This window comes from Bombyx mori, chromosome 16 (genome assembly GCF_030269925.1).
Source record: "Bombyx mori chromosome 16, ASM3026992v2".
NCBI lineage: Eukaryota > Metazoa > Arthropoda > Insecta > Lepidoptera > Bombycidae > Bombyx > Bombyx mori.
This window is the reverse complement of record NC_085122.1, coordinates 10702581-10725440: the sequence shown is the minus strand read 5'-3', so window position 1 is coordinate 10725440 and position 22860 is coordinate 10702581. Positions and strand designations below refer to the sequence as shown.

General features: G+C 37.0%; 1 protein-coding gene across 1 annotated transcript in view; it reads right to left on the bottom strand.

The window, feature by feature from the left end:
- The window catches only part of LOC101741902 (TWiK family of potassium channels protein 7), a 103466-nt gene extending 81195 nt beyond the window's left edge, over nucleotides 1-22271 (bottom strand). The window contains exon 1 of the mRNA XM_038016400.2: nucleotides 21896-22271. The gene's annotated coding sequence lies outside the window, so the exon portion shown is untranslated. The remainder of the gene's footprint in view (nucleotides 1-21895) is intronic.
- Between the last annotated feature and the right edge of the window lie 589 nt (nucleotides 22272-22860).

Here is a 22860-nt window from a genome sequence, read left to right as displayed (position 1 = left end):
CAGACAAACTCACGGCTGCCTTTTGTTGAAATTTCACCAGAGGCCATAAACATTACAAAGTTGATAATACCGCTATCGCCTTTATGCCATATGGGCGAACTAACTGATTCTGTTATACAACACTTGTCCTTGTATTCAAATAAAAAAACGTTTGATGCTTCGCGACGGAAATGGGCAGGCTTATGGTACGGTACATACCTTTTTTATTGCTTAGATATGCGCCACCTACCTTGAGATATAAGTTCTAATGTCTCAAGTATAGTATTTTACTGTTGGAGAACCTCTTGTGAGTCCGCGCGGGTAGGTACCACCACCCTGCCCATTAGTGCCGTGAAGCCGTAATGCGTTTCGGTTTGAAGGGTAGGGCAGCCGTTGTAACTATACTTGAGACCTTAGAACTTATATCCCAAGGTGGGTGGCACATTTACGTTGTAGATGTCTATGGGCTCCAGTAACCACTTAACACCAGGTGGGCTGTGAGCTCGTTCACCAATCAAAGCAATAAAAATAATAATAATAAAAGTTACAACGACTGCCCCACCCTTCAAACCGAAACGCATTACTGCTTCACGGCAGAAATAGGCAGGGTGATGGTACCTACCCGCGCGGTCTCACAAGAGGTCCTACCACCAGTGGGTCTTTTAGCATTTGTATACCTTTTAGGTGCGAGCTCACAATATGCCCTAATCCGCAGCAATTACAGCAAATATGATAACTTTAAAAGAAAAAGTCTACAATATTTAGAACCCCAGCGTAAACGCATCACTGGATACGAGAACACTCAGGATCTTACCCATTGTACCACGAAGACCTTTGACATTAATTCGCGATTTAATTCTACTGAATATTTATATGATCGACGAATAGATTATAAAGATAACGAAAACGCTAATCATGAATGCTAATAGTAGTTCGGATTACTTGCAAACTTGAACAAAGTTAAAGCACAGTTTCATAGTAAGGACGTCATCATATTCAGATCAACCACAAGATGTCCACCACTAGCCGCAGGTCCCTAGTATAATATTATGTAAATCATAGTACTTAGGCAAAAACTTGTTATTACGCTCTTTGTTAAAAAATTAGTCTGATCTCTTTTTGTTGTTTCTAAAAACATATTCTGAATAATAAGTGTTTCACAAATAGATAAATATTCGGTACCGGAATAAATTGCATAAGGCATTAACCACCATCGAATTTTAATTTTCTGCTATTATTATTAAAATTTTTGATGTACAAATAGACCACAGGGCAATAAAGAAAACGTGAACCCTGCAAAAGTAAAACTGAAAACAAGGTCAGCGACCTGTAGGTACCTAGTGTGGAACGTATTGTTCTAAACTTCAATAATTTTTTTGGTAAAAAATGTCATGCGTTTCAAACCGGAATGAATGAATTCACCATACTTCAGTTTAGACATGCCCCGTGCATCTATTCAATGATTTGCAAGCAAAGTGAATTAGCCCTTCGTAATAAGGTGACACTCTACAAAACTTGCATATTATGTCCAGTCATAACCTATGCAAGTGTAGTTTTCGCCCACGTGGCCCGCACTAACATGAAACCCCCCTCCACGGTGTTTTCCGAGCGCTATGACATATCCTTCTTCAAACGAGGCTTGCGGAGAGTACTTAACGGTAGGCAGAGGCTTGGCTCTGCCCCTGGCATTGCTGACGTCTATGAGCGACGGTGACCACATTGCATCAGGTGGGTCGTATGCTCGTCTGCCTAAAAAGGCAATGACAAAAAATAAAAATATCCCTTCAAATCATTCAATCCCGTTTTTGTAGTATAGCTGTCGGTGCTCCGTGGGTCGTGAGCAACATGAATCTCCGTCACAACATGGTGCTCGACTTTATCAGTAAGTATCTTCACTCGGCATCATTTCGAGAAAGCGACACGACACGGAAAACCTCTTGTCGTAGCCGCCGGCAACTACATACCCGATCCTGCGGATCGAATGGTCGACAACGCTCGAAACACATTATTTCGGATCCCTCCGATTCACTAACGGTGCTTTTAGATATCTCAAGCACCGGTCACCGTTCTCGTCAAGACCGTCGCTTGCGACGAAGGGTTCGGCGAGCAAATTAACCCACAGACACAGCCCACTGAGTTTCTTACCGGATCTTATCAGAAGGTTGCGTTTCCGTCGGTAGATTCTGAGGCTCTGCTCTTTTGCTAGGGCTAGTGTTAGCAACGTCGTCAGGTTAGAGCCCCGCGAGCTCACCTACTATTTCTGTGAATCTATTATAACCCCTCGAGGTTACTAGAATAGGTAGGAAAAAAAATATAAAAAAATAACACCGTAAAAATACAACAAAAAAAAATTTCACTAAAAAAATCCAATTCGTCATGGTTTTTCTTTCGAACGAGGCCTCTTTGAACTCGTGTCACGTATTGCATCTTTTCAATCAACTTCATGCACCATTCTCAAGTTCCAGGTCGTTTGGTAGGATGAAAGTAATTTCCAAAGTGGTATACGACTTTTGTATCTTTTTCAGCAGACCCTTTCCGGGAATATAAAACGTGAGCCCTTCCTCTTTCAAACGCGAAGAATCGATTTGTCACATATAATTTTGTTCATACAGGTTCTGTCATCACCGTTATCTATGTGAATTAGTGCAATGAAATGTTTCTTTTGACCACTATTTTTAAGTCCAATACAATTTATAACTTTTGACGGGTCTAAAGATGTTTTTCCCTGATGAAGTATAATGAAATAACTATATAAGGTTTTGAGAGACATGAATGTCCCATTTTTCGCGCAATTGACTGTACTAATGACTGTACTAGATAGAGCCTGTAGACATCAAAATGTCAATGTCAACAGTAACAAACAAAGGTCGAAGTATTTTTTGTATTGCATAAAAAAATAGGAGAATGGATAATAAAGAATGACCTACCTATCCATGCGGGCTGACGATATGTCCCACCAAAAGTAATTACGCTGATTTATAAGTTTAGCTGGATTTATTTTTATTACCCGATGTTATTTCTTCAACGTAGAAGGTGTGTACATCGTGAAAACACGTTACGTAACAACAAGTTAAATTTAAGAACACAATTTAGGTTTCCTAAAATCCTTAAGCAGTTAGGGATTTTGAAGTTCACGCGGTTACGTTGCTTCATAAGCGCACACACGAGGCCTTTACGACACAACTTATCAAAATCAATGACTCTGGGAACGAGCAGACTCCCTTCCGTGGTTTTACGATATATAAATAATTTTACGCGATGAGCAGAAGTTTCACTATTGATGTCCATGAGCATCGACACACTCAAGACCCACGTTAGTCAGTTTTCAAAGATAATAAAAATCACTAAAAGGATCTTCATTTTCTAAAGGTGTTTGCAGAAATTTGTGACCCGTTGGACCTGATGTGAAAAGAGCATTCTTTGTCAAAACATTATTACAAATATAATATACTGTTGTATTGAACATCGTATCTTCAGCAATTCCTTAAGTGATCCATTAATTACTACTCACTAGAACTCTGAGAAAGTCGTTATCAATACCCCAAGGACGACTAGGTGGAGAGGTTTATCGCTTATCGTTAAAATTGTAATCAGTTTTAGAGTAGCAACTAAATCTACCATTTTAGCGGTTCTCGTATTAAAAGACCATTCTATTTACCTTCTTGCATTTCTAGTTACAATAAACAGTTTTTAAAGTTATTTAACGCACTTGCTCACTCCTCTATCTAGATGACCATCTTTATCTTAATGTAAAAAATGAGCTCTCAATTTTTCCCTGACCATGTGCGCTTTCCGAAAAATTATTGTTTAAATAATACAAAAGTATGCACAAAACTAATTAAAACAACCAGTGCTTTGAAAAGTCCATCATTATGCGTATTGATAACTGATATATAAATTCTATCCAATTCTTCCATCTAATTGATAATATTTATTTATATAATATATATTTTTTATATGTATATATTTATGTATATGTATTTATTTAAGTACGAGTATTTGTATCTATAAATATTATGTGTGTTAGATATACACATGTTTAAGTAATATCACTATTACACTACATCTACCAAGGTTCATCTCCGTACCCCCCTAAGGTAGACTGTCAGAGAATGCCTATGGCATTAAGTCCGCCTGTATACTGTCTAGTATATAAAGTTATAAATTAATAAAGTGTAAAATACTTGATTGTGAGTTTTTGCGTGATTTATACGTTCGCGTATTTTTATTAGATTTAGTTGAATATTTGTCTTCTAGTTTCACTTTCTGTGTCCTGGTAATTAACGTTGAGCACGTGAGGCGCCGTAACTTCGACAAATGCATCATTTTTATAAATTCAGCCAAAATGGTCTCAGGGTTTTACTTGTATTATTATTTTTAAATAAATATTTTCAATGTCAAATATGTATTCTTATGTCTATAAATATCAGACATGAACAATTTGCGCTTACTTATGAAACACTTACTATGCAATCCATTAAATTCTAATAGACGTTTCATAAATTGAAAACAGACGTAAATACATTTGAACAACTTTAAAAAGAGCGGGCCCTGGTACAAGCTGTCTCAATTACTCTTTTTTAACAGCTTGTGCGGGCTCAAGCGTCATGATCATTTGCCAGCAACGCGATTAATGAACAAAACATGACAGCACAAAATGTTTGTACCAAAGCATTTTTACACTTCTAACCTCTGAGCTTGCAAGTATATTTTACACAAATTGTAATCTGATGAAAAAGGGACAACCATTCAATTTGAACGTCTGCTTTAGAATTTAGTAGGGAATTTCGGGGTAAAATTGTCAGGGAATTTTCGGGTGGGCTTTTGTCGTGATTTTAATATTAACGCAAATATATTTGGCGTGGTTTTTTCAATTTCGTTTCAATTTAGAAATTTTGAATATGAAAAATAGTCTACCACCCTAAGCCTTCAGGGTGGAATAGCAATTTACTTAGAACCGAAATAAGGTTTGTTATAAAATAAATTAATCATATTTCGGACTTTAGATCAAACAACCATTTGGTTGATCCAAAAGTCTTTCTTCAAAAAAATCAGGCTAAGTCAAATGTCCAATCATCCAATAATTTACGATAAGCTAAAGGTTAAAATGGTGTGATCTAATAAATAAAGCTATTATTATCTTGCTTTACTAGATTTATCTCCACGATAGTAAAAATCAGATAATATTAACAAATCAATTCTTTGATTTCTAGCAATGAGTTACATATTAAATTTCGATAACAGTTATTAGAAATTCGAGTACAGTTAAAAAAGGTGTTTTTGGATTTAAGTGAATTGTTTTTATCGCATGTGTGTTTTTTTTTATTTTTTTATTATTATTTTTTATTGCTTAGATGTGCCCATAGACATCTACAACGTAAATGCGCCACACACCTTGAGATATAGTTCTAAGGTCTCAGTATAGTTACAACGGCTGCCCCACCCTTCAAACCGAAACGCATTACTGCTTCACGGCAGAAATAGGCGGGGCGGTGGTACCTGCCCGTGCGGACTCACAAGAGGTCCTACCACCAGTATTTATCGCACCAATGCCCTATAACACAAAAGAAAATATTGGCATGGAATCGTCGTTGTAATTAAAAGCGTCATCGCTGTCGTTGTTGTTATCATTAAAAGCGTCTAAACTCAATTGTACAAGAATACATTCATTGTTTTCTGCTCCGTAATGTTCTACGTTACGCTCAAAGAAAATAACCTATCATATTATTACGGTATACAGAATTGTTACAGTCACTGTACATTGACCGAAGCAATCACGAACGAGACACGAAAAGGAAACAAAATCGCTCCATTCCCTTGTTTATTGTTATTTTTATTACATTCAAACGTTTTCCTCAATGTGTAATTGCTCGTTTCTAGACATCGACTTCATAATTTTTAATGTGCGCTATTCATTGTACGTTAAGGTTCATTTTAAATGATTTCTTTTTCGGAAATATGTTTTCCATATTTGAAATAAAGTAATTCAGGTACGTCTTGAGTTCGAGAAGCATAACGCAATTTTTTTTTTACAAATTAGCTCTTTAACTAAACAGTTTAAGGTTCATAATAGATAGGTACTCTATCCGGCTATTAAGCATAAGCCATCATAGAACATAAGATATTTCACAGATGCCTGAATTTCGCTTACGACATTTTCAAGATAAGCTTGCTAAACGCAAGTTCCCAACACCAACGTTTGGACCGTCGGTCTACTGAGCAATATCATCCGATCAGTGAAAGTTATCTTTTTTTATACCTGAAGTCCTCTTGTAGCTGGGATTCCTGTTTAAGTGCTTTTTTGGGCATTAGGTTAATGGTGGAACTTACGACCTTGATATCAAGCGATTGCTAGAGTCCATAGATATCATATCAAGTCTCAGTATATTGGTGTTTCAATTTCCAAACCAGAATACAGTACATTATAAATACTTCGCGGCAGATGTAGGCAAAGTGGCGGTACCCGATTTTTTTTATTTATTGCTTAGGTGGGTGGACGAGCTCACAGCCCACCTGGTATTAAGTGGTTACTGGAGCCCATGGACATCTACAACGTAAATGCGTCACCCACCTTGAGATATAAGTTCTAAGATCTCAGTATAGTTACAACGGCTGCTCCATCCTTCAAACCGAAACGCATTACTGCTTCACGGCAGAAATAGGCTTGGACTCACAATACATTTATCTTACTGCGACGGGGCAAGCCAAAGCCGCTGTTGCTTCAAACATGTCTTGTCGGATCCTCGGATTCACTCTCGATACTTTTACGAACCTCAAGCACCAGTCACCATCCTTGTCGAACTCGTCGACTGCGATGAAGAGTTCGACGAGCGATCTAATTCATAGACACAGCCCACTGAGTTTCTCGTCGGATCTTGTCAGTGGGACGCGATTCCGATCCGATGGTAGATTATGCGAAGCACTGCTCTTGCTAGGGCTAGGGTTAGTAAATTTTCTCATTCAAATTCCAGGCATAACTGGAATAGCCTCTCAGGCTATCAGCGAATAGGTAGAAAAAATCATAATACAAGGCTTATATAACAAGTCTTATATAACATATTGTGATAAGACGAAATGAAAATGAGGCTGGTAAGAGAGTGTTAACTATGAATGTGGAAGGATATAGAGAAAGAGGTAGACCTAAGAAGAAATGGATGGATTGCGTGAAAGACGATATGTGTCAGAAGGGAGTGAGCGAAGATATGGTATATGATATAGGAGTATGGAAAGAGAAACCATGTTGCGCCGACCCCAGGTGACTGGGAAAAGGGCAGGAGAATGATGATGAAGGCTTATATAACAAAACATCGGTATAATTGTAACTTCGACCTTCATTTCAAGATGGACTGTGGCATTCACGCTTTATCTACGAAGTTCGTTGTTTATTACCAGACGGTCCGTAATCTCATCTGCCAATCTACGCTAATAAGAAACCCTTTGTTCCGTTTCAAAAATATTTTGTACAGTTCGTACTATTTCATTACTCCCAGTTGCTAAATAAGCCGCTGTGTAAATCAAAACTCAAATTACAAGTTTGTTGATTACGAATGCTCAAATAAATCGATAAATACGTAACGTAAACAAACTGTTTACTCCACGACGCGGTCCCGACTGTTATTTGTTTTCAAATTTAAATTATGTTCCTACTTAACGAAATTCGAGAAACGCGGTTGATGTTGAAATATTGTTTAATTAACATAGACGAAGGATAAATATTATGTTGTAATAAATTACCGAAGATGTTCCTATTTATGTACCGCATCCGAAAATTATTACTCGTACTAGGACTTTCGTGAGTCCGCAGGGGTAGATACCACCACCCTGCCTATTTCTGCCGTGAAGCAGTAATGCGTTTCAGTTTGAAGGGTTGGGCAGCCGTTGTAACAATACTGAAACCTTAGAACTCATATCTCAAGGTGGGTGGCGGTATTTACTTTGCAGATGTCTATGGGCGGTTCCAGTAACCACTTAACTCCAGATGAACTGTGAGCTCGTCCACCCATCTAAGCAATATTAAAATATTAAAATTCATGTTCAGATAACAAACTATTGTTTATTATGTATGAGAAGTCTAAAATGCGCGTCGTTCGAAAATCGTAATGGAATTTTTTTGGAACTAGAGTTATTCATTCGATTCGTTCGTCATCTAGAAGCTTCGAAATAATCAACTCACGGAATAACATCAATCAGTAATCGAAAATTTAACAAAACGACTAGCACGAATTAAACTCATAAGTCTAAACTCGATTCGCCAGACTTCAAAGGCTATATATATATAGCTAAGATATTCGCTTGATACACGTAGCCTTTGTAACAATCCAATTTATATGCTCCTAGAAGGAATACCTAAGACATTCCATTTATAACGAAGCGGAGCGGTAAACCTCTGAGGGCTCTCGAATTATCCACTAAAGATAACATTCGAACTTTTATTAATATAATCCGTTGATGAAGATGAAATTAGAAATATAATGGAATTCCTTGATGGAGTAGGCAACGTTTAATTAGTTTAATGTCTAAGCTCTTGACTAACACGGTTCAAGTCTTCCACTCATACCAAGATATCGAAAATTTACTACTTGTTATTATTACCGTTATTATTTAAAACCTATGTATTCAATTTAACAGTTATCACTCTAGTTGTTGCTGATAGAAGTAAAGATATTTGAAAAATCTATTACAATATTTATTCCGATCGTCGTTCTACCGATAGAAGGATCTTTTCAATTGCCAATGTAGACAGTATACCTGTCGGTAACTGACAACCTCCGCCCATGAATGTCAGCAATGCCAGCTAAGTTGCTTCGTATTGCTAGGGAGGGTTTTTTTCATTTAGAACATTACCGTCTTATCTGCAAACCGTTTATAGTCTCTTTAGAGGCCATGCATAAGAGTTCACTCATAATTCTGAACAAAAATAAATCTTGGATAAATTAAATGTTATTTATTCATTATGCCTTAACTACAAATTTCAACTTTTGCGGTATAGCTTAAGAACCCACGCAACAAAGGGAACAAGTGTTTCTTCGCTTAGATATAAAATTTAATTCTCATCAAACGCTACAATTTACAATGCCCATGACTTTTGAAGTAAATTTCTACTGGCTAAAACAAGGACCAAACATATATAATCGGATACAATTCACAAGACGCCTCTGACAATACCATTAAATGAAACAATAAAAGTAAAAGTGCCAGGGTAAGCAAAAAAAGAATATTTAAATAAGAAATAAAACGTTGTTTTGTTGTCGAGACGAAAACTGCATTGTGGCTGTAGAGCACTCCTGAGCGATTCCGCGGCGCTGAAACTATTGAAATGGCTGAATGGGAAATATCCAGGCCAAAAGGGAAGTTGGAGTGTTCGAAATGAAAAACTTTTACTTCCGCGAACGGTCAATCCGAATCACGTAAAGCATCAGTACCAAAGTTACGGGTGACTTGTAGCGAACGAATGATTAAATGAACTCACAGGAATCGGTGTCCGAAGCTAAGGAATTTAATTAACTAATTGCTTGAAAGGATTTTAATCGAGATTTTCAAGATGATTCGGTAACGTCCGAAAAATTCTGAGAGCACTTCTTCCGTGACAGTGATTAATGGTTTGTGAAAAAATCGGAATTGAGGTTGAACATTTTTTAATGCTTTTGTGGTTTCAACACAGTTTTATTTTAATTGTCTTTAATAAAGTATATCGTAAATATAAAATTAATGGTTAGCGCTTTTATTTTCTCAACTGATGTCATACCAAATAATAAAACCCAAATGTCTGTTCGTCATTTCGTAATTTAAACCTAATCTAATTATTTGTATGTTGTAACTAACAAAAATTTCATTGTACTTTTTATAATTCATTTCTTTATATACATTTTAAGCATTTTTCGAGTACACGATACACAAAATGCGCGTAGTTATAACGCAAATTTATATTTATTTTATTTTATTGCGCGATTTTATTCCTTCATCGTGGAGTCTCTGACACCAACCTGTTTGGTGTGTAATTACTTAGAAAAGTGGTGCCTGTCTGCGGCATTTGAACCCCGCCATTTTCATATCGCTCGATACGAATACACCGGACGCCTTTTTTAGATCACCTCCTTGCGTCAGTCTCCTCATTACTGAGTGTCGTAACTCCCCCGCTGCATCATTATCTCATACACAATTATTCTTCATCTGCTGCGATCCTTGGCTTTGTGGAGGGATCGTGGAGCTGGATCCTTTTTTAGACCTCAAGGGCTTAATTATACAACTTTTAATTTACCCCAAAAACATTGTTTTATAGGTGTCTCAGAATATTAAGTCACAGTTTTTAGATAGGTGGACGAGCTCCCAGCGCAACTGGTGTTAAATGGTTACTGGAGCTCATATATATCTACAACGTAAATTCGCCACCCACCTTGAGATATAAATTCTAAGGTCTCAATTATAGTTACAACGGCTGCCCCACCCTTCCAACCAAAACGCATTACTGCTTCACGGCAGAAATAGGCAGGATGGTGGTACCTACCCGTGCAGACTCACAAGAGGTCCTACCACCAGTAATATTACAGATTTTATTATAGATATTATAGATTTTAGGTATTCCAATCTGAATGTACTTGTAAAGTACAAGATATATATTACAGGAGAAAATTCTAGTTGGCAGTAGTTTTTTTTTTTTGTAATCCATTAATATTCCTACTTACAAAACGACACCGTGTTAGATAGATAATATTTCAGTGTTTGCCAAAGGTTTCATATATAAGACTCCGATGTCTGTAGTCTTGTTGAATCATATTACAGAAACAAAGCCACGCTCGTGACGCTACAAATCAGAATAATATACAGGGTGTAATCTTTTCAGAAACTAATCTAAAGAGGGAATATACCACGGCCTAAATAAATTGTAAGCTTTCTTCATTTACCAAACTAATTATAGAGCCTGGTTTTTTTTTGTCACTGCTTATTCGCCGGTAGTCTAACAGGCTATTTCAGCTACGCTGTTTGGTCGTTGGGCTCCGGGAGCTCAATTCGAGAATGTTCGTTAGCACCGACCCTAGTAAGTACCTACCTAAGTACTTCGAGAATCTACCACCAGATCGGAATCGCTACCCATTGAGAAGATCCAGCGAGAAGCTCTATAAGCTGTGTCTATGGGCTAGTTAGCTCGTCGAACTATTCGTCGTAATCAAGGAATTCGACAAGAACGGTGGCCGGTTCCCGAAGAGCCAAATCTTTTTAAATTGAGTATTTTCATATTCTGGGAGTCCGCAATTTGAATGAAAAGTTAGTTGCCCCAAACATTACCCGAGGTCGTTGACACCTCACGTTAAATATTTTCAATAGTGTCCGCTTGTTGTGTCTTTGGTTTGGATTCAGATAAATCCTCCATATTTCTAGTAAGAAGGCTGGTCTAGCAACAAAACTATCAGAGCTCCATATTAAATATATCTTGGTGGTAAAAAAGAATAAGACCATATCAATAACACTTTGTAACACTATTTTTATGGCGGGCTCATAAATTTCTCATAACTCAAGATAATGATAGAATCTGATAATATCCATGGATTTAAGCTATTATTAACTGAGGCCGTCAGCGCAAAAGCGGCCTAACCCACAACTTTTCATAATCATGCTTATAAAATATGTATATTTCAATTTATTTAAAATATAATCAATTTTGATGCAAAAGCGGCCTATTCATAGTTTCACCCATAGATAAAAAATGGCTTTGTAAACATTATTTTTGCGCGTATTCTTTTTTTGCCTACTCAAATTCAAATTCATGAAAACTTAAACCACATTGCTAATAACTATGGTAAACTTAGGCCACTTTTGCGCTGACAGCCTTAATTGTTACATATTGTGTGGCTCAATGTGGAAGCAGCTTTATCAACCGAACAATCGTATAGATAAAGAGAAAAGTAGAATGCTAGGACTGCTAGAAATGCTAGGACTAGATGAATTTAAAATAAAAATGAATATTAAAATGTTTAGGTACAGAATAAATGTTTTTATTTTATATTTCTTAGATTGCATCCAGCGGAATCAAAGTCGCGACCTTCAGCTGATCATGGGTCCACCTTGCTGGAGAGCTACCAATTATACATAATTTTTTAATATATTAATACGTGAAGCAAAAACTTTGTATCCCTTTTTACGAAAATTGCGCGGACGGAGGAGTATGAAATTTTCCACACTTATAGAGAATATAGAGAAGAAGTGCACAATGTAAATATTTTTTTTAAATAATGCATAAAAGATACATTAAATCAATAAAGAAAACATTACACACACTACATTCCATGTATTTGACGCACACACGCATGCATACTATTTATTGTCAAACTTTTGTTCTTGACGTCTGTTGTCAAGTTGAGAATAGATTAAATATTGTTTGTCTTTATTGATATTTTTTTATAGAGTAGCTTTGGCGAAATTTGTGATTATAGAAGTATAAAATACAATCATAATAGTGTAGAAACTTACAATTCCAATTAATTATAGTCGAATTTCGACTACTGCAGGACCTCTAGTTATTTTTTAATTACCGAGTTAAAACAAATAAATCATTGTTTGTATTTATATTATTATTAGATGATCTACCGCACGAATGTGTATTTCTTCTGATCACGGATTTCGCGTAGTAAATAAATGACAATTCTTAATCCGGCTTACCCAGGATAAAGGAGTGTTTTTCCGGGTAGCGCAAATAATGCCCGGTAACATTATTTACGGTAGACATTATCCTTAGATGACAAATTGGTAACACGAGATTTCACTTCATAAGAAGTTATTCAGGAAACAAACAAAACTTGTGGGTATTTTTTTGGTATTAATTTACTAATGTTATCATTAACCACTTATCTCCTCCTCTTTCGCCTATTAGCGATCTTCATTTCAGTAATAGCACTGGCATGTAATTCTTCTATGTGCAGCACTGTCACAACGGACTAAAATGTTAAAAATTAAAAAAAAAAAAAACTTTTTAATATTATAAAGCTGAAGAGTTTGTTTGTTTGAACGCGCCAATCTCAGGAACTACTGGGCCGATTTGAAAAATTCGTTCATTGTTAGATAGCCCATTTATTGAGAAAGGCTATATATAGGCTATATAACATCACGCTAAGACCAATACAGAATGTTCCAAAATCTAAGTTTTTTCCCCTTTTGAGAGCTTCCGCTGCGTGCGCTGCGGAAACGATTAAAGTTTCGCTAAAATAATGTATGAAAAATTGTTGCCCTTTAAAAGCTCTAAAAAAGTCTGTGACAGCATATGTCTATATGTTAGGGTTGGCTCACTATAACGTTTTTATGCCCACCAAATTTGTTCTATAATAAAGCATTATTTGTGTAAGTGTTTTTATAGATATGCTATTAATCCCTATCCAAATAAATACGTTAATCATTACCAATTGTTATTCGTTATGCCAAAGTAACTATTCCACGTGGACGAAGTCGCAGGCAAAAGCTAGTTAACTAATAAAGCCCGCACGGGTATGAGCCGTTGACGGCTGTTTCGACTGGAAAGCCGTCTTTTGTTCCATGAGCGGTAGGAAACTCAGATAGACAGTGCGATATAATTTAACTTGGACACGTCTCAAGGTAAGTATCGGTAATCGCCTTGTGACAATTTTCGGGTGACCGGATAGATGGGTCTTGACTTCGCACATCCATCTTTTTTTTTTATTGCTTAGATGGGTGGACGAACTCACAGGCCACCTCTGGTGTTAAGTGGTTACTGGAGCCCATAGACATCCACAACGCAAATGAGCCACCCACCTTGAGCTATGTTCTAAGGTCTCAAGTATAGTTACAACGGCTGCCCTACTCTTCAAACCGAAATGCATTACTGTTTCACGGCAGAAATAGGCAGGGTGGTGGTACCCACCCACGTGGACTCACAAGAGGTCCTACCACCAGTAAGACTCCATCTAACAGCGTAATAAATATATATCACATCAATCCATCCACACGTTTGATGGTTACCCGTTATAAAGGCGTGCTTAGTTTCCATAGTCCATAAAAGAAATTCAATTTTCGAGAATATTCGAGAATGCAGATTTGGAACTTTTGTTTAAAAAGAAATTTACAGCAAATCAAAATTTTTTAAACGGACTGGACACTATCCTCAGTTGGAAATAAATGAATGGACTAAATTACGTTTATTTAATAGTAACTAGAGGTCGCGCAGTAGTCGAAATTCGACTATAATTAATTGGAATTGTAAGTTTGTACACTATTATGATTGTATTTTATACTTCTATAATCACAAATTTCGCTAAGACTACACTATAAAAAATATTAACAAAGACAAACAATATTTAGTCTATTCTCAATTTGACAACAGACGTCAAAAACAAAATACTTCAGTGAAGTTTGACAATAAATAGTATGCATCCGTGTGAGTCAAATACATAGTATGTAGTGTGTGTAATGTTTTCTTTATTGATTTAATGTATTTTTTATGCATTATTTAAAAAATATATTAGCATTGTGCACTTCTTCTCTATATTCTCTATAAGTGTGCAAAATTTCATACTCCTCTGTCCGCGCAATTTTCGTAAAAAGGGATACAAAGGTTTTGCTTCACGTATTAATATATAGATAATAAGTCTATTTGTTGTTAATTGGAAGGAAACATTATACGTTGTTGAGTTTGATTAATTGATGTTGAAGTATCGTATTGAAAATTGTTTATTCTCAAATTGAAGTTCACGAAAATTGGAATTCGAGAATTGTCCTTTTATTTCCGATATGGGCGGGCGTGAAATCTTCAGGAATATGTCTAATTAATCTGCTTGTTCATTCTTTGTGCCTTTTCAAAACATTTTGCTGAAACCTTGTTCCTGTATGTTGGCACTACAGGAAAAAATTATATCAAGTATCATCATAGTTTACTGTTACGTGCCATGAACAAATCATTCTCTAAATAATAATAAAAAAAACATTGTTTTCACCATTAAATTATGTTTACGATAATTCACACAGCAACACTTTATTTTACGTCTTCCCAACGGTCCATAAATCATTTGTCATGTAAACTAAAAATGCTGGGTCTAAAAGGGTTGATTTGGACAAAACTGCTTTGTAAAATTGGTTATAATAATACAATAGAAAACGTGTGTGTAGTTACAACAAGCCCACTGAGTTTCTCGCCGGACCTTCTCAGTGGGTCGCCTTTCCGATCCGGTAGTAGATTCTGCGTAGCACTGCTCTTTCTAGGACCAGTGCTAGCAATGCCTCCTGGTTTGAGCCCCGAGAGATCACCTACACGTTAGGGTTACGCTGACATGGCCTCTCAAGGTTAGATAGGAAAAAAAAGGGTTAAAACAAATTTGCGTATTGTTTTAATTTCTTTAATGCTTAAATGAAGGCACTAGCTCACGATCAAGCTATCGTAAAGCGATTATTAGATCTATAGACATCACAACGTAAATACCAGCACCCACCTTGGTATATTGGGTCGAAGTCATATTACGAATGTACTTCGAACTAGAACGTATGATTGCTACCGGTCCCCCCGCCTTCTCTAAGCTTAAAATACACATATAAAAATTCACATTTAGCCCAACGAAGCTTTACTGGATTTCACTAGGGATTAATATGATTTGCATTAATTCTTGTGTGACTAATATGACAAACTCATTCAATTATTTCACAACGAGCCGTTACTACTGGATTTCATTGACCGTTTATAGGCTAAGTATTATAATAGTCAATCGTTTCTGCTTAAAATTAAAGACAGCCGGTGTTCAATACGAACGAGATTTGAGCCTCGTGTTTCTAAATGTTTTGCTATAATGGGCGGACTAACTCAGGGCACTCTTAGTGTTCAGTGGTGACCGAAGTTCATAGACATCGCAAGGCACAAGCCGCCGTCCGCTTTAAGACATGACTTTACATGTCATAGAACAACAGAGTTAACAGAGTTAGTACAACGGTTGCCTCACCCTATAAACTAAAACGCGTTATGGCTTCACGGCAGAGGCAGATTTTTAATGAGACAGTACAAAAGACGCCTTACCACTACTATTTATGCAAATTAAAAAATGTCCGGGCTTGATTTTTTAACACGATGCTATTTCTTTTTTTTGGACCGACTGTGGCGGCAGTTATCGCCCTTAGCTGTGACGTTGAGGATCGTTGATTAGATTCCCACATCGGGCAAACTTTGTGTGATCAGCAGATTTGTTTGTTCTTTATCTGGCTGTTTAATAACCACACATGTATATATTTAATATGTGGTGCTGGCGCAGTATGCTACGAATACCATGGACGGCCCGCCGCACCAGCATCTATTTCAAGCAGCTAAAAATAGAAAAGACTCAACATCTATCCACAACTTGCCTACAAAGAATATTGCGGTATTTTGGTCATGTTGCACGCAGGGATACCAGCAATTTGGGACGCATTGTGGTGACCGGTAAAATCGAGGGGAAAAGGCCTAGGGGTAGAGGTCCCAAACGATGGTCGGACCAAATAGCAGAGGAACTGAAAATACCTGTCAGCGACGCACTCCACTAAGCTACAGAGCGGGATCGATGGAGACACGATCCTCAGCAATGAGGGACTGATTGAAGAGAGAGATATATTTAAATGTATACAAGTATGTTTGTCAGTCTTTGATACCCATAAAACAGGGAATCCTAAATTAGGATCAATTGACCGTGCGTCTTTATTCCCTAATTACTATTATTAGTATTATTATTTCTTCACCGTGGAAGCAATTCGTATATGTTATGAGTAGTAATGTTACGTATTTTATTAAAAGTAAGTATCTACATATGCGATTCGAACACCAACATAGTCACATTACTCAACACGAATGCACCAGGTGTCTTATCCTTTAAGCCATTACGAAATCTATATATTAATACGTGAAGCAAAAACTTTGTATCCCTTTTTACGAAAATTGCGCGGACGGAGGAGTATGAAATTTTCCACATTTATAGAGAATATAGAGAAGAAGTGCAATGCTAATATTTTTTTAAAATAATGCATAAAAGATACATTAAATCAATAAAGAAAACATAACACACACTACATACCATGTATTTGACGCACACACGGATGAATACTATTTAGTGTCAAACTTTTGTTCTTGACGTCTGTGGTCAAATTGAGAATAGATTAAATATTGTTTGTCTTTATCAATATTTTTTATAGCGTAGCCTTGGCGAAATTTGTGATTATAAAAGCATATAATACAATCATAATAGTGTACAAACTTACAATACCAATTAATTATAGTCGAATTTCGACTACTGCGGGACCTCTAGTATCTAAAAAGACATGAAGCATTAACTACAATGAATACAAAGATAAGATACAAACCAGCCATACTGCTAGGCTTGATTGAAAGTTTAATTAAATTAGTTCGTCTAGTCTCCACTCATCACAGCTGCGAGATGCCGAGAATCAAATCAGACGATGCTCATCTCGGATTTATTAGTAATAATCAATGAGAATGCTATTGTAATTAGTAATTACTCGATTTAAATTATTAGAACAGTAGATATTATAATAATACTAGCTGACCCGGCAAACATTGTTTTGCCATATATAAGATTTCTAGGGAATTTCTAGTGTAGAAAAAAAACCTAACTTATTGTAAGTGTGTAAGGATGTGATAAATGAGTGAAAGAGGTATGTAGGTAGTGCTGTGAACGATGAGGGAATATATAATAAAAATAACAAAACCTCATTCAACCACATAATACCTCATTATAACACAAAAAAAATGTCCAAATAAAAAAAAATATGTTAGGGGTGGACAACCCTAATCACTTAGGGGTATGAAAAATAGATAGTAGCCGATTCTCAGGCTTACTGAATATGCATAAAAAATTTCATGAGAATCGGTCAAGCGGTTTCGGAGGAGTATGGGAACGAACATTGTGACACGAGAATTTTATATATTAGAAGATGTATGTTAACGATAGTAGACAATAAGCTAAGCAAGCAACCTTTTCGGAATTTCTAGATGTTTTCGGTCTATGTATTATTTATTTTTTTGTTTTTCTGTTGTAGGCAGACGATCATACAGTCCATCTGATGATTAGTCACCGGCACAATCTGTGCCAACTGTTGTATATTTTATGATTATTTTTATTTTTATTTATTGCTTAGGTAGGTGGACGAGATCACGGCCCACCTGGTGTTAAGTAGTTAAGTGGAGCCCATAGATATCTACAGCGTCAAAGGCGCCATCTACCTTGAGATATAAGTTCTAAGGTCTCAGTATAGTTACAACGGCTGCCCCATCCCTCAAACTGAAACGCATTACTGCTTCACGGCAGAAATAGGCAGAGTGGTGGTAGGTAGGTTTAGGTTTGTAGGCAGCGGCTTGGCTCTGCCCCTGGCATAGCTGACGTCTATGAGTGACGGTAACCGCTTAACATCAGGTTGGTAACTCGTCCACCCATCTAAGCAATTAAAAAAACAAAACAAAAAATCGCGAGATATTTCACAACGAACAAAAACCCTTAGCTATTAACTGTTACATGCTCTGGAACTTAAAGGTAGACTTTCGAACTAAGCTCGCGGCGCGGATTTTGATAATTCTGTAATAATTACACTTGAAGATCGAAACAAGAACAGCATTGTGTGTAGGCAGCGGCTTGGCTCTGCCCCTGGCATTGCTGAAGTCCATGGGCGACGGTAACCACTCACCATCAGGTGGGCCGTATGCCCGTCTGCCTACAAAGGCAATAAAAAAAAAAAAAAAAAAAAAAAAAAACGTTAAGTTGAATTATGTTCTCAGAAACTTTTGCGAGCGAATGTAATTTCTCGTCTTAACAAACTTTAAGCATCTTACTTTAATTTTGATGCGAAGACGTGATTCTAAATTTATAACTCAATTGTGAGCGGCTGCTGTAGTAACACGCTTCTTATATGACTACAATTTAACCCGTAGACACAGCCCACTGAATTTCTCGCCGTATCTTCTCAGTGGGTCGCGTTTCCGATCCAGTGGTAGATTCTGCGAAGCATTGCACTTGCTAGGGCTAGTGTTAGCAACACTCCCGGTTTGAGCCCCGTGAGCTCACCTACTCGTTCGGTGAATCTAGCATGATCCCTCGATGTCATTAGTATAGGTAATAGGTTTTTACTGGTGGTAGGACCTCTTGTGAGTCTGCACGGGTAGTTACCACCACCCGGCGTATTTCTCCCGTAAAGCAGTAACGCGTTTCGGTTTGAAGGGCGGGGCAGCCGTTGTAAGTATACTTGAGACCTTAGAACTTATATCTCGAGGTGGGTGGCGCATTTAAGTTATAGATGTCTATCAGCTCCAGTGACCACTTAACACCAGGTGGGCTGTGAGCTCGTCAACCCATCTAAGCAATAAATAAATAAAGTCTACAGAGATTCAGATGGGACGAGAATCATGAAAAACATTTTTAACGCAATCCATAGCGTCCGTAAGTTTTTTGGACCGCCATAAAGTTTGAGATGCGATAAAATAGTGTCAAATGTATTGTAGAGCGGCTAACAAACCTTTCGAGGTGGAAATGAGCTGAATGGAAGTAAGTACCTTGCTAGCTTACTTAATGTGTCCAGGACCACGAGAACACCTATTTTTTATTGCCCTTGTAGGCAGACGAGCATGCGACCCACTTGATGGTGAGTGTTTTTAACGTCGCCCATGGATTTCAGCAATGCCAGGGGCAGAGCCAAGCTGCTGCCTACCGAAAAGTTAATTGAAACGTTATTAGATATGAAATAGTCAACAAAATACCATTAGTTGGTTTTTATGCAAATAGGCGTTGTAATGCGGAGTTCCAGAACGTATCTTCGGAGTATATAATTGAACACGAACACGCTTTTTAACTTTATTACAGAATCTATATATAAATACGTGAAGCAAAAACTTTGTATCCCTTTTTACGAAAATTGCACGGACGGAGGAGTATGAAATTTTTCACACTTATAGAGAATATAGAGAAGAAGTGCACAATGCTAATATTTTTTTAAAAATAATGCATAAAGCATATATTACATCAATAAAGAAAACATTACACACATTACATACCATGTATTTGACGCACACACGCATGCATATATTTATTGTCAAACTTTTGTTCTGACGTCTGTTGTCAAATTGAGATTAGATTAAATATTGTTTGTCTTTTAGTATCTTTTACAGTGTAGTCTTGGCGAAATTTGTATAAAATACAATAATAATAGTGTACAAACTTACAATTCCAATTAATTATAGTCGAATTTCGACCTCTAGTAAATCTAATAACAGATGAAACTGTTTGTGAATTAATCTTTTTTAATTGTATCTTTTTAGTATGTTTCATTGTCTTATGCACCCTGCGTAATCCCGATACCAACGGCACGTGATATTGTGAAAGTGATCTCAAGTATTTACGAGTGAGTGTCAATATTATTAATGAGAAACTTTGTTAGTCAATCATGCCAAAAAACCGGAACGTATTTCAATTGAAATTCACGCACAAAGATGTATGTATGAATGTTACTCAAATTAGCACACAGGATACTTTTAACTCAGACTTTTTACTGGTGGTAGGACCTCTTGTGAGTCCTTGGGTGGGTACCACCACCCTGCCTATTTCTGCCGTGAAGCAGTAATGCGTTTCGGTTTGAAGGGTGGGGCAGCCGTTGTAACTATACTTGAGACCTTAGAACTTATATCTCAAGGTGGGTGGCACATTTAAGTTGTAGATAGTAACCACTGGCTACCTACCCACGATGATATCTACCCACGTGGGCTCACAAGATGCCCCGAAATCATTAAAAAATTATACATCTAACTTATTATTGTTTACGCAAACTATGTGTACTTCCCATTCCTGCCCGGAATTACACATTATGTTCTAGTTTAAAAGGATATCGGTTATTCTAAGAAATTATGTCCACAAGTTTCGATCACCACTTAACATGAAGTGAGCCTTGAATTACCCCACCCTTCAAACCGAAACGCATTACTGCTTCACGGCAGAAATAGGCGGGGTGGTGGTACCCACCCGCGCGGCCTCCCAAGAGGTCCTACCACCAGTATTACGCAAATTATAATTTTACGGGTTCGATAATTATTACACGATGTTATTCCTTCACCGTGGAAGTCAATCGTGAACATTAGTTGAGTACGTATTTCATTATAAAAATTGGTACCCGCCTGGTATTCGAACACCGGTGCATCGCTTCAACACGAATGCACCGGACGTCTTATCCTTTAGGCCACGACGACTCCAAAACTCATCTACCAACACCCCGTCTGCCGTAGTTGACCCATAAAGAAAACAATTGAAAGCTCTCATAAACATCTCAGAAGTCTCAACTCGATTTAATCAAAGTTTATAATTAAATAGTTAACAATTTCAGTTGCTTTAATACAATAGATTTAAATTATCAATCAATCATCACAGAATCAAGAGGAATAAATTACCACTCGTGTTTAGTATGAACTAAATAGATTCCACTGAAGTAATCGTTTCTACTATTACTAGAGTAGTAAGATACTGCTGTACTATCGCCCAGTGCTAATTAGTATTAAAAAAAAACCATGAGTGATTTATCAACTTAATCCTTTTTTGTTTCCTCATGTCAATGTCAGGAAAATTTCTACTAACTCCAGCTAGTAGGGTAGTGTTATAAAAACATATAGAAATTTAACTCCAATACACGATTCGTATTATCTTTAAATAATCGATTAATTAAAATAGACATTGAAACATTCGTAATCAGAACTTGAACAACAATCACGAACAACGACAGCCCGGGCGATCATAACAAAAACATTCTTTCTAAATACAGAGAAAAACAATTCACAATAACCGTCTAGTTTGACCGGAACGAGGCCGTGTTTCTCAACAATGATAATCTTCACAATGCTCATCATAAATAAGATAGGCCAATCGATCACGCCCACACAAACTCGTAAGGATTTCATTCAATAAACATCACTTACATAAAAGCGTGTTTCGGCCCTCGGCTGGCCGATCGCCAGCGCCTTCATCCGATACAAATCCCCCCACAATGCCATAAAGTCATCAGTCACCATTTACGTCACAAAATCTAATAAACACACATAATAATATGTTTACTTTACAACACTTCAAAGTGTTTATAACACAAAAATAATAACGACACACTTGCTTTTTATTCGTCGAAAAACTAACGTTCGAATGTTCGAGATGCAATTTGAATTATTTTCCGGAACCCGAATGCTACCGATGGCTAGAGTTTTAAATGTAACGTTTCCGAAATCAAAATTTTATCGTAATTTTGTAGTTCGAGGTGGCGTCGGTCGACGTGCGACCTCGCCGATTGTCTGAGGACAACTGGCCATCGAGTTAAGCAAAGCTTTTCGGTAAGCGGCAATGCGCATGCTCGAATATGCTTTGAATAACATGATTTGGCTGATCTTTCTGATCCGTGGCACAGCCCTTTGCTGTAAGTAGCGGCCTCGATCGGACCCTAAGGGAAATAAAACCAAACACGATATCGTTCGAATTAAAACCTAACACTCCATTGAGTACATGAATTTCATTGCCGAAACTCTTTATTAGAAAATTCAAATTTAGCGGTTCTTATGCGAAAAACAAACTTACTTTGTAATTACATAGAAACGAAGACAAATGAACGGCACCCGAATTAGCTTGTAGTCTCGCTGAAAATGACTAGACTTTTAATTTTGTCTTGTGACTATCTCAAGCGGGGACTTTTTCTTTGGCAATAACGCATTTAAATCTAGTGGAGTGCAAGAAAACTTGCATATTCATCAACTAAGGCATCCCACCTAATGTTGTACTCACAATTTGCTGTACTCCATAAGTACTGATACTTATCTGAAAATTAAATAATCATCAGTTTTAAGTGTTAAATGAGATACCGAAAATATTTTATTATGAGTTCTAAGCCTCTTTCATAATA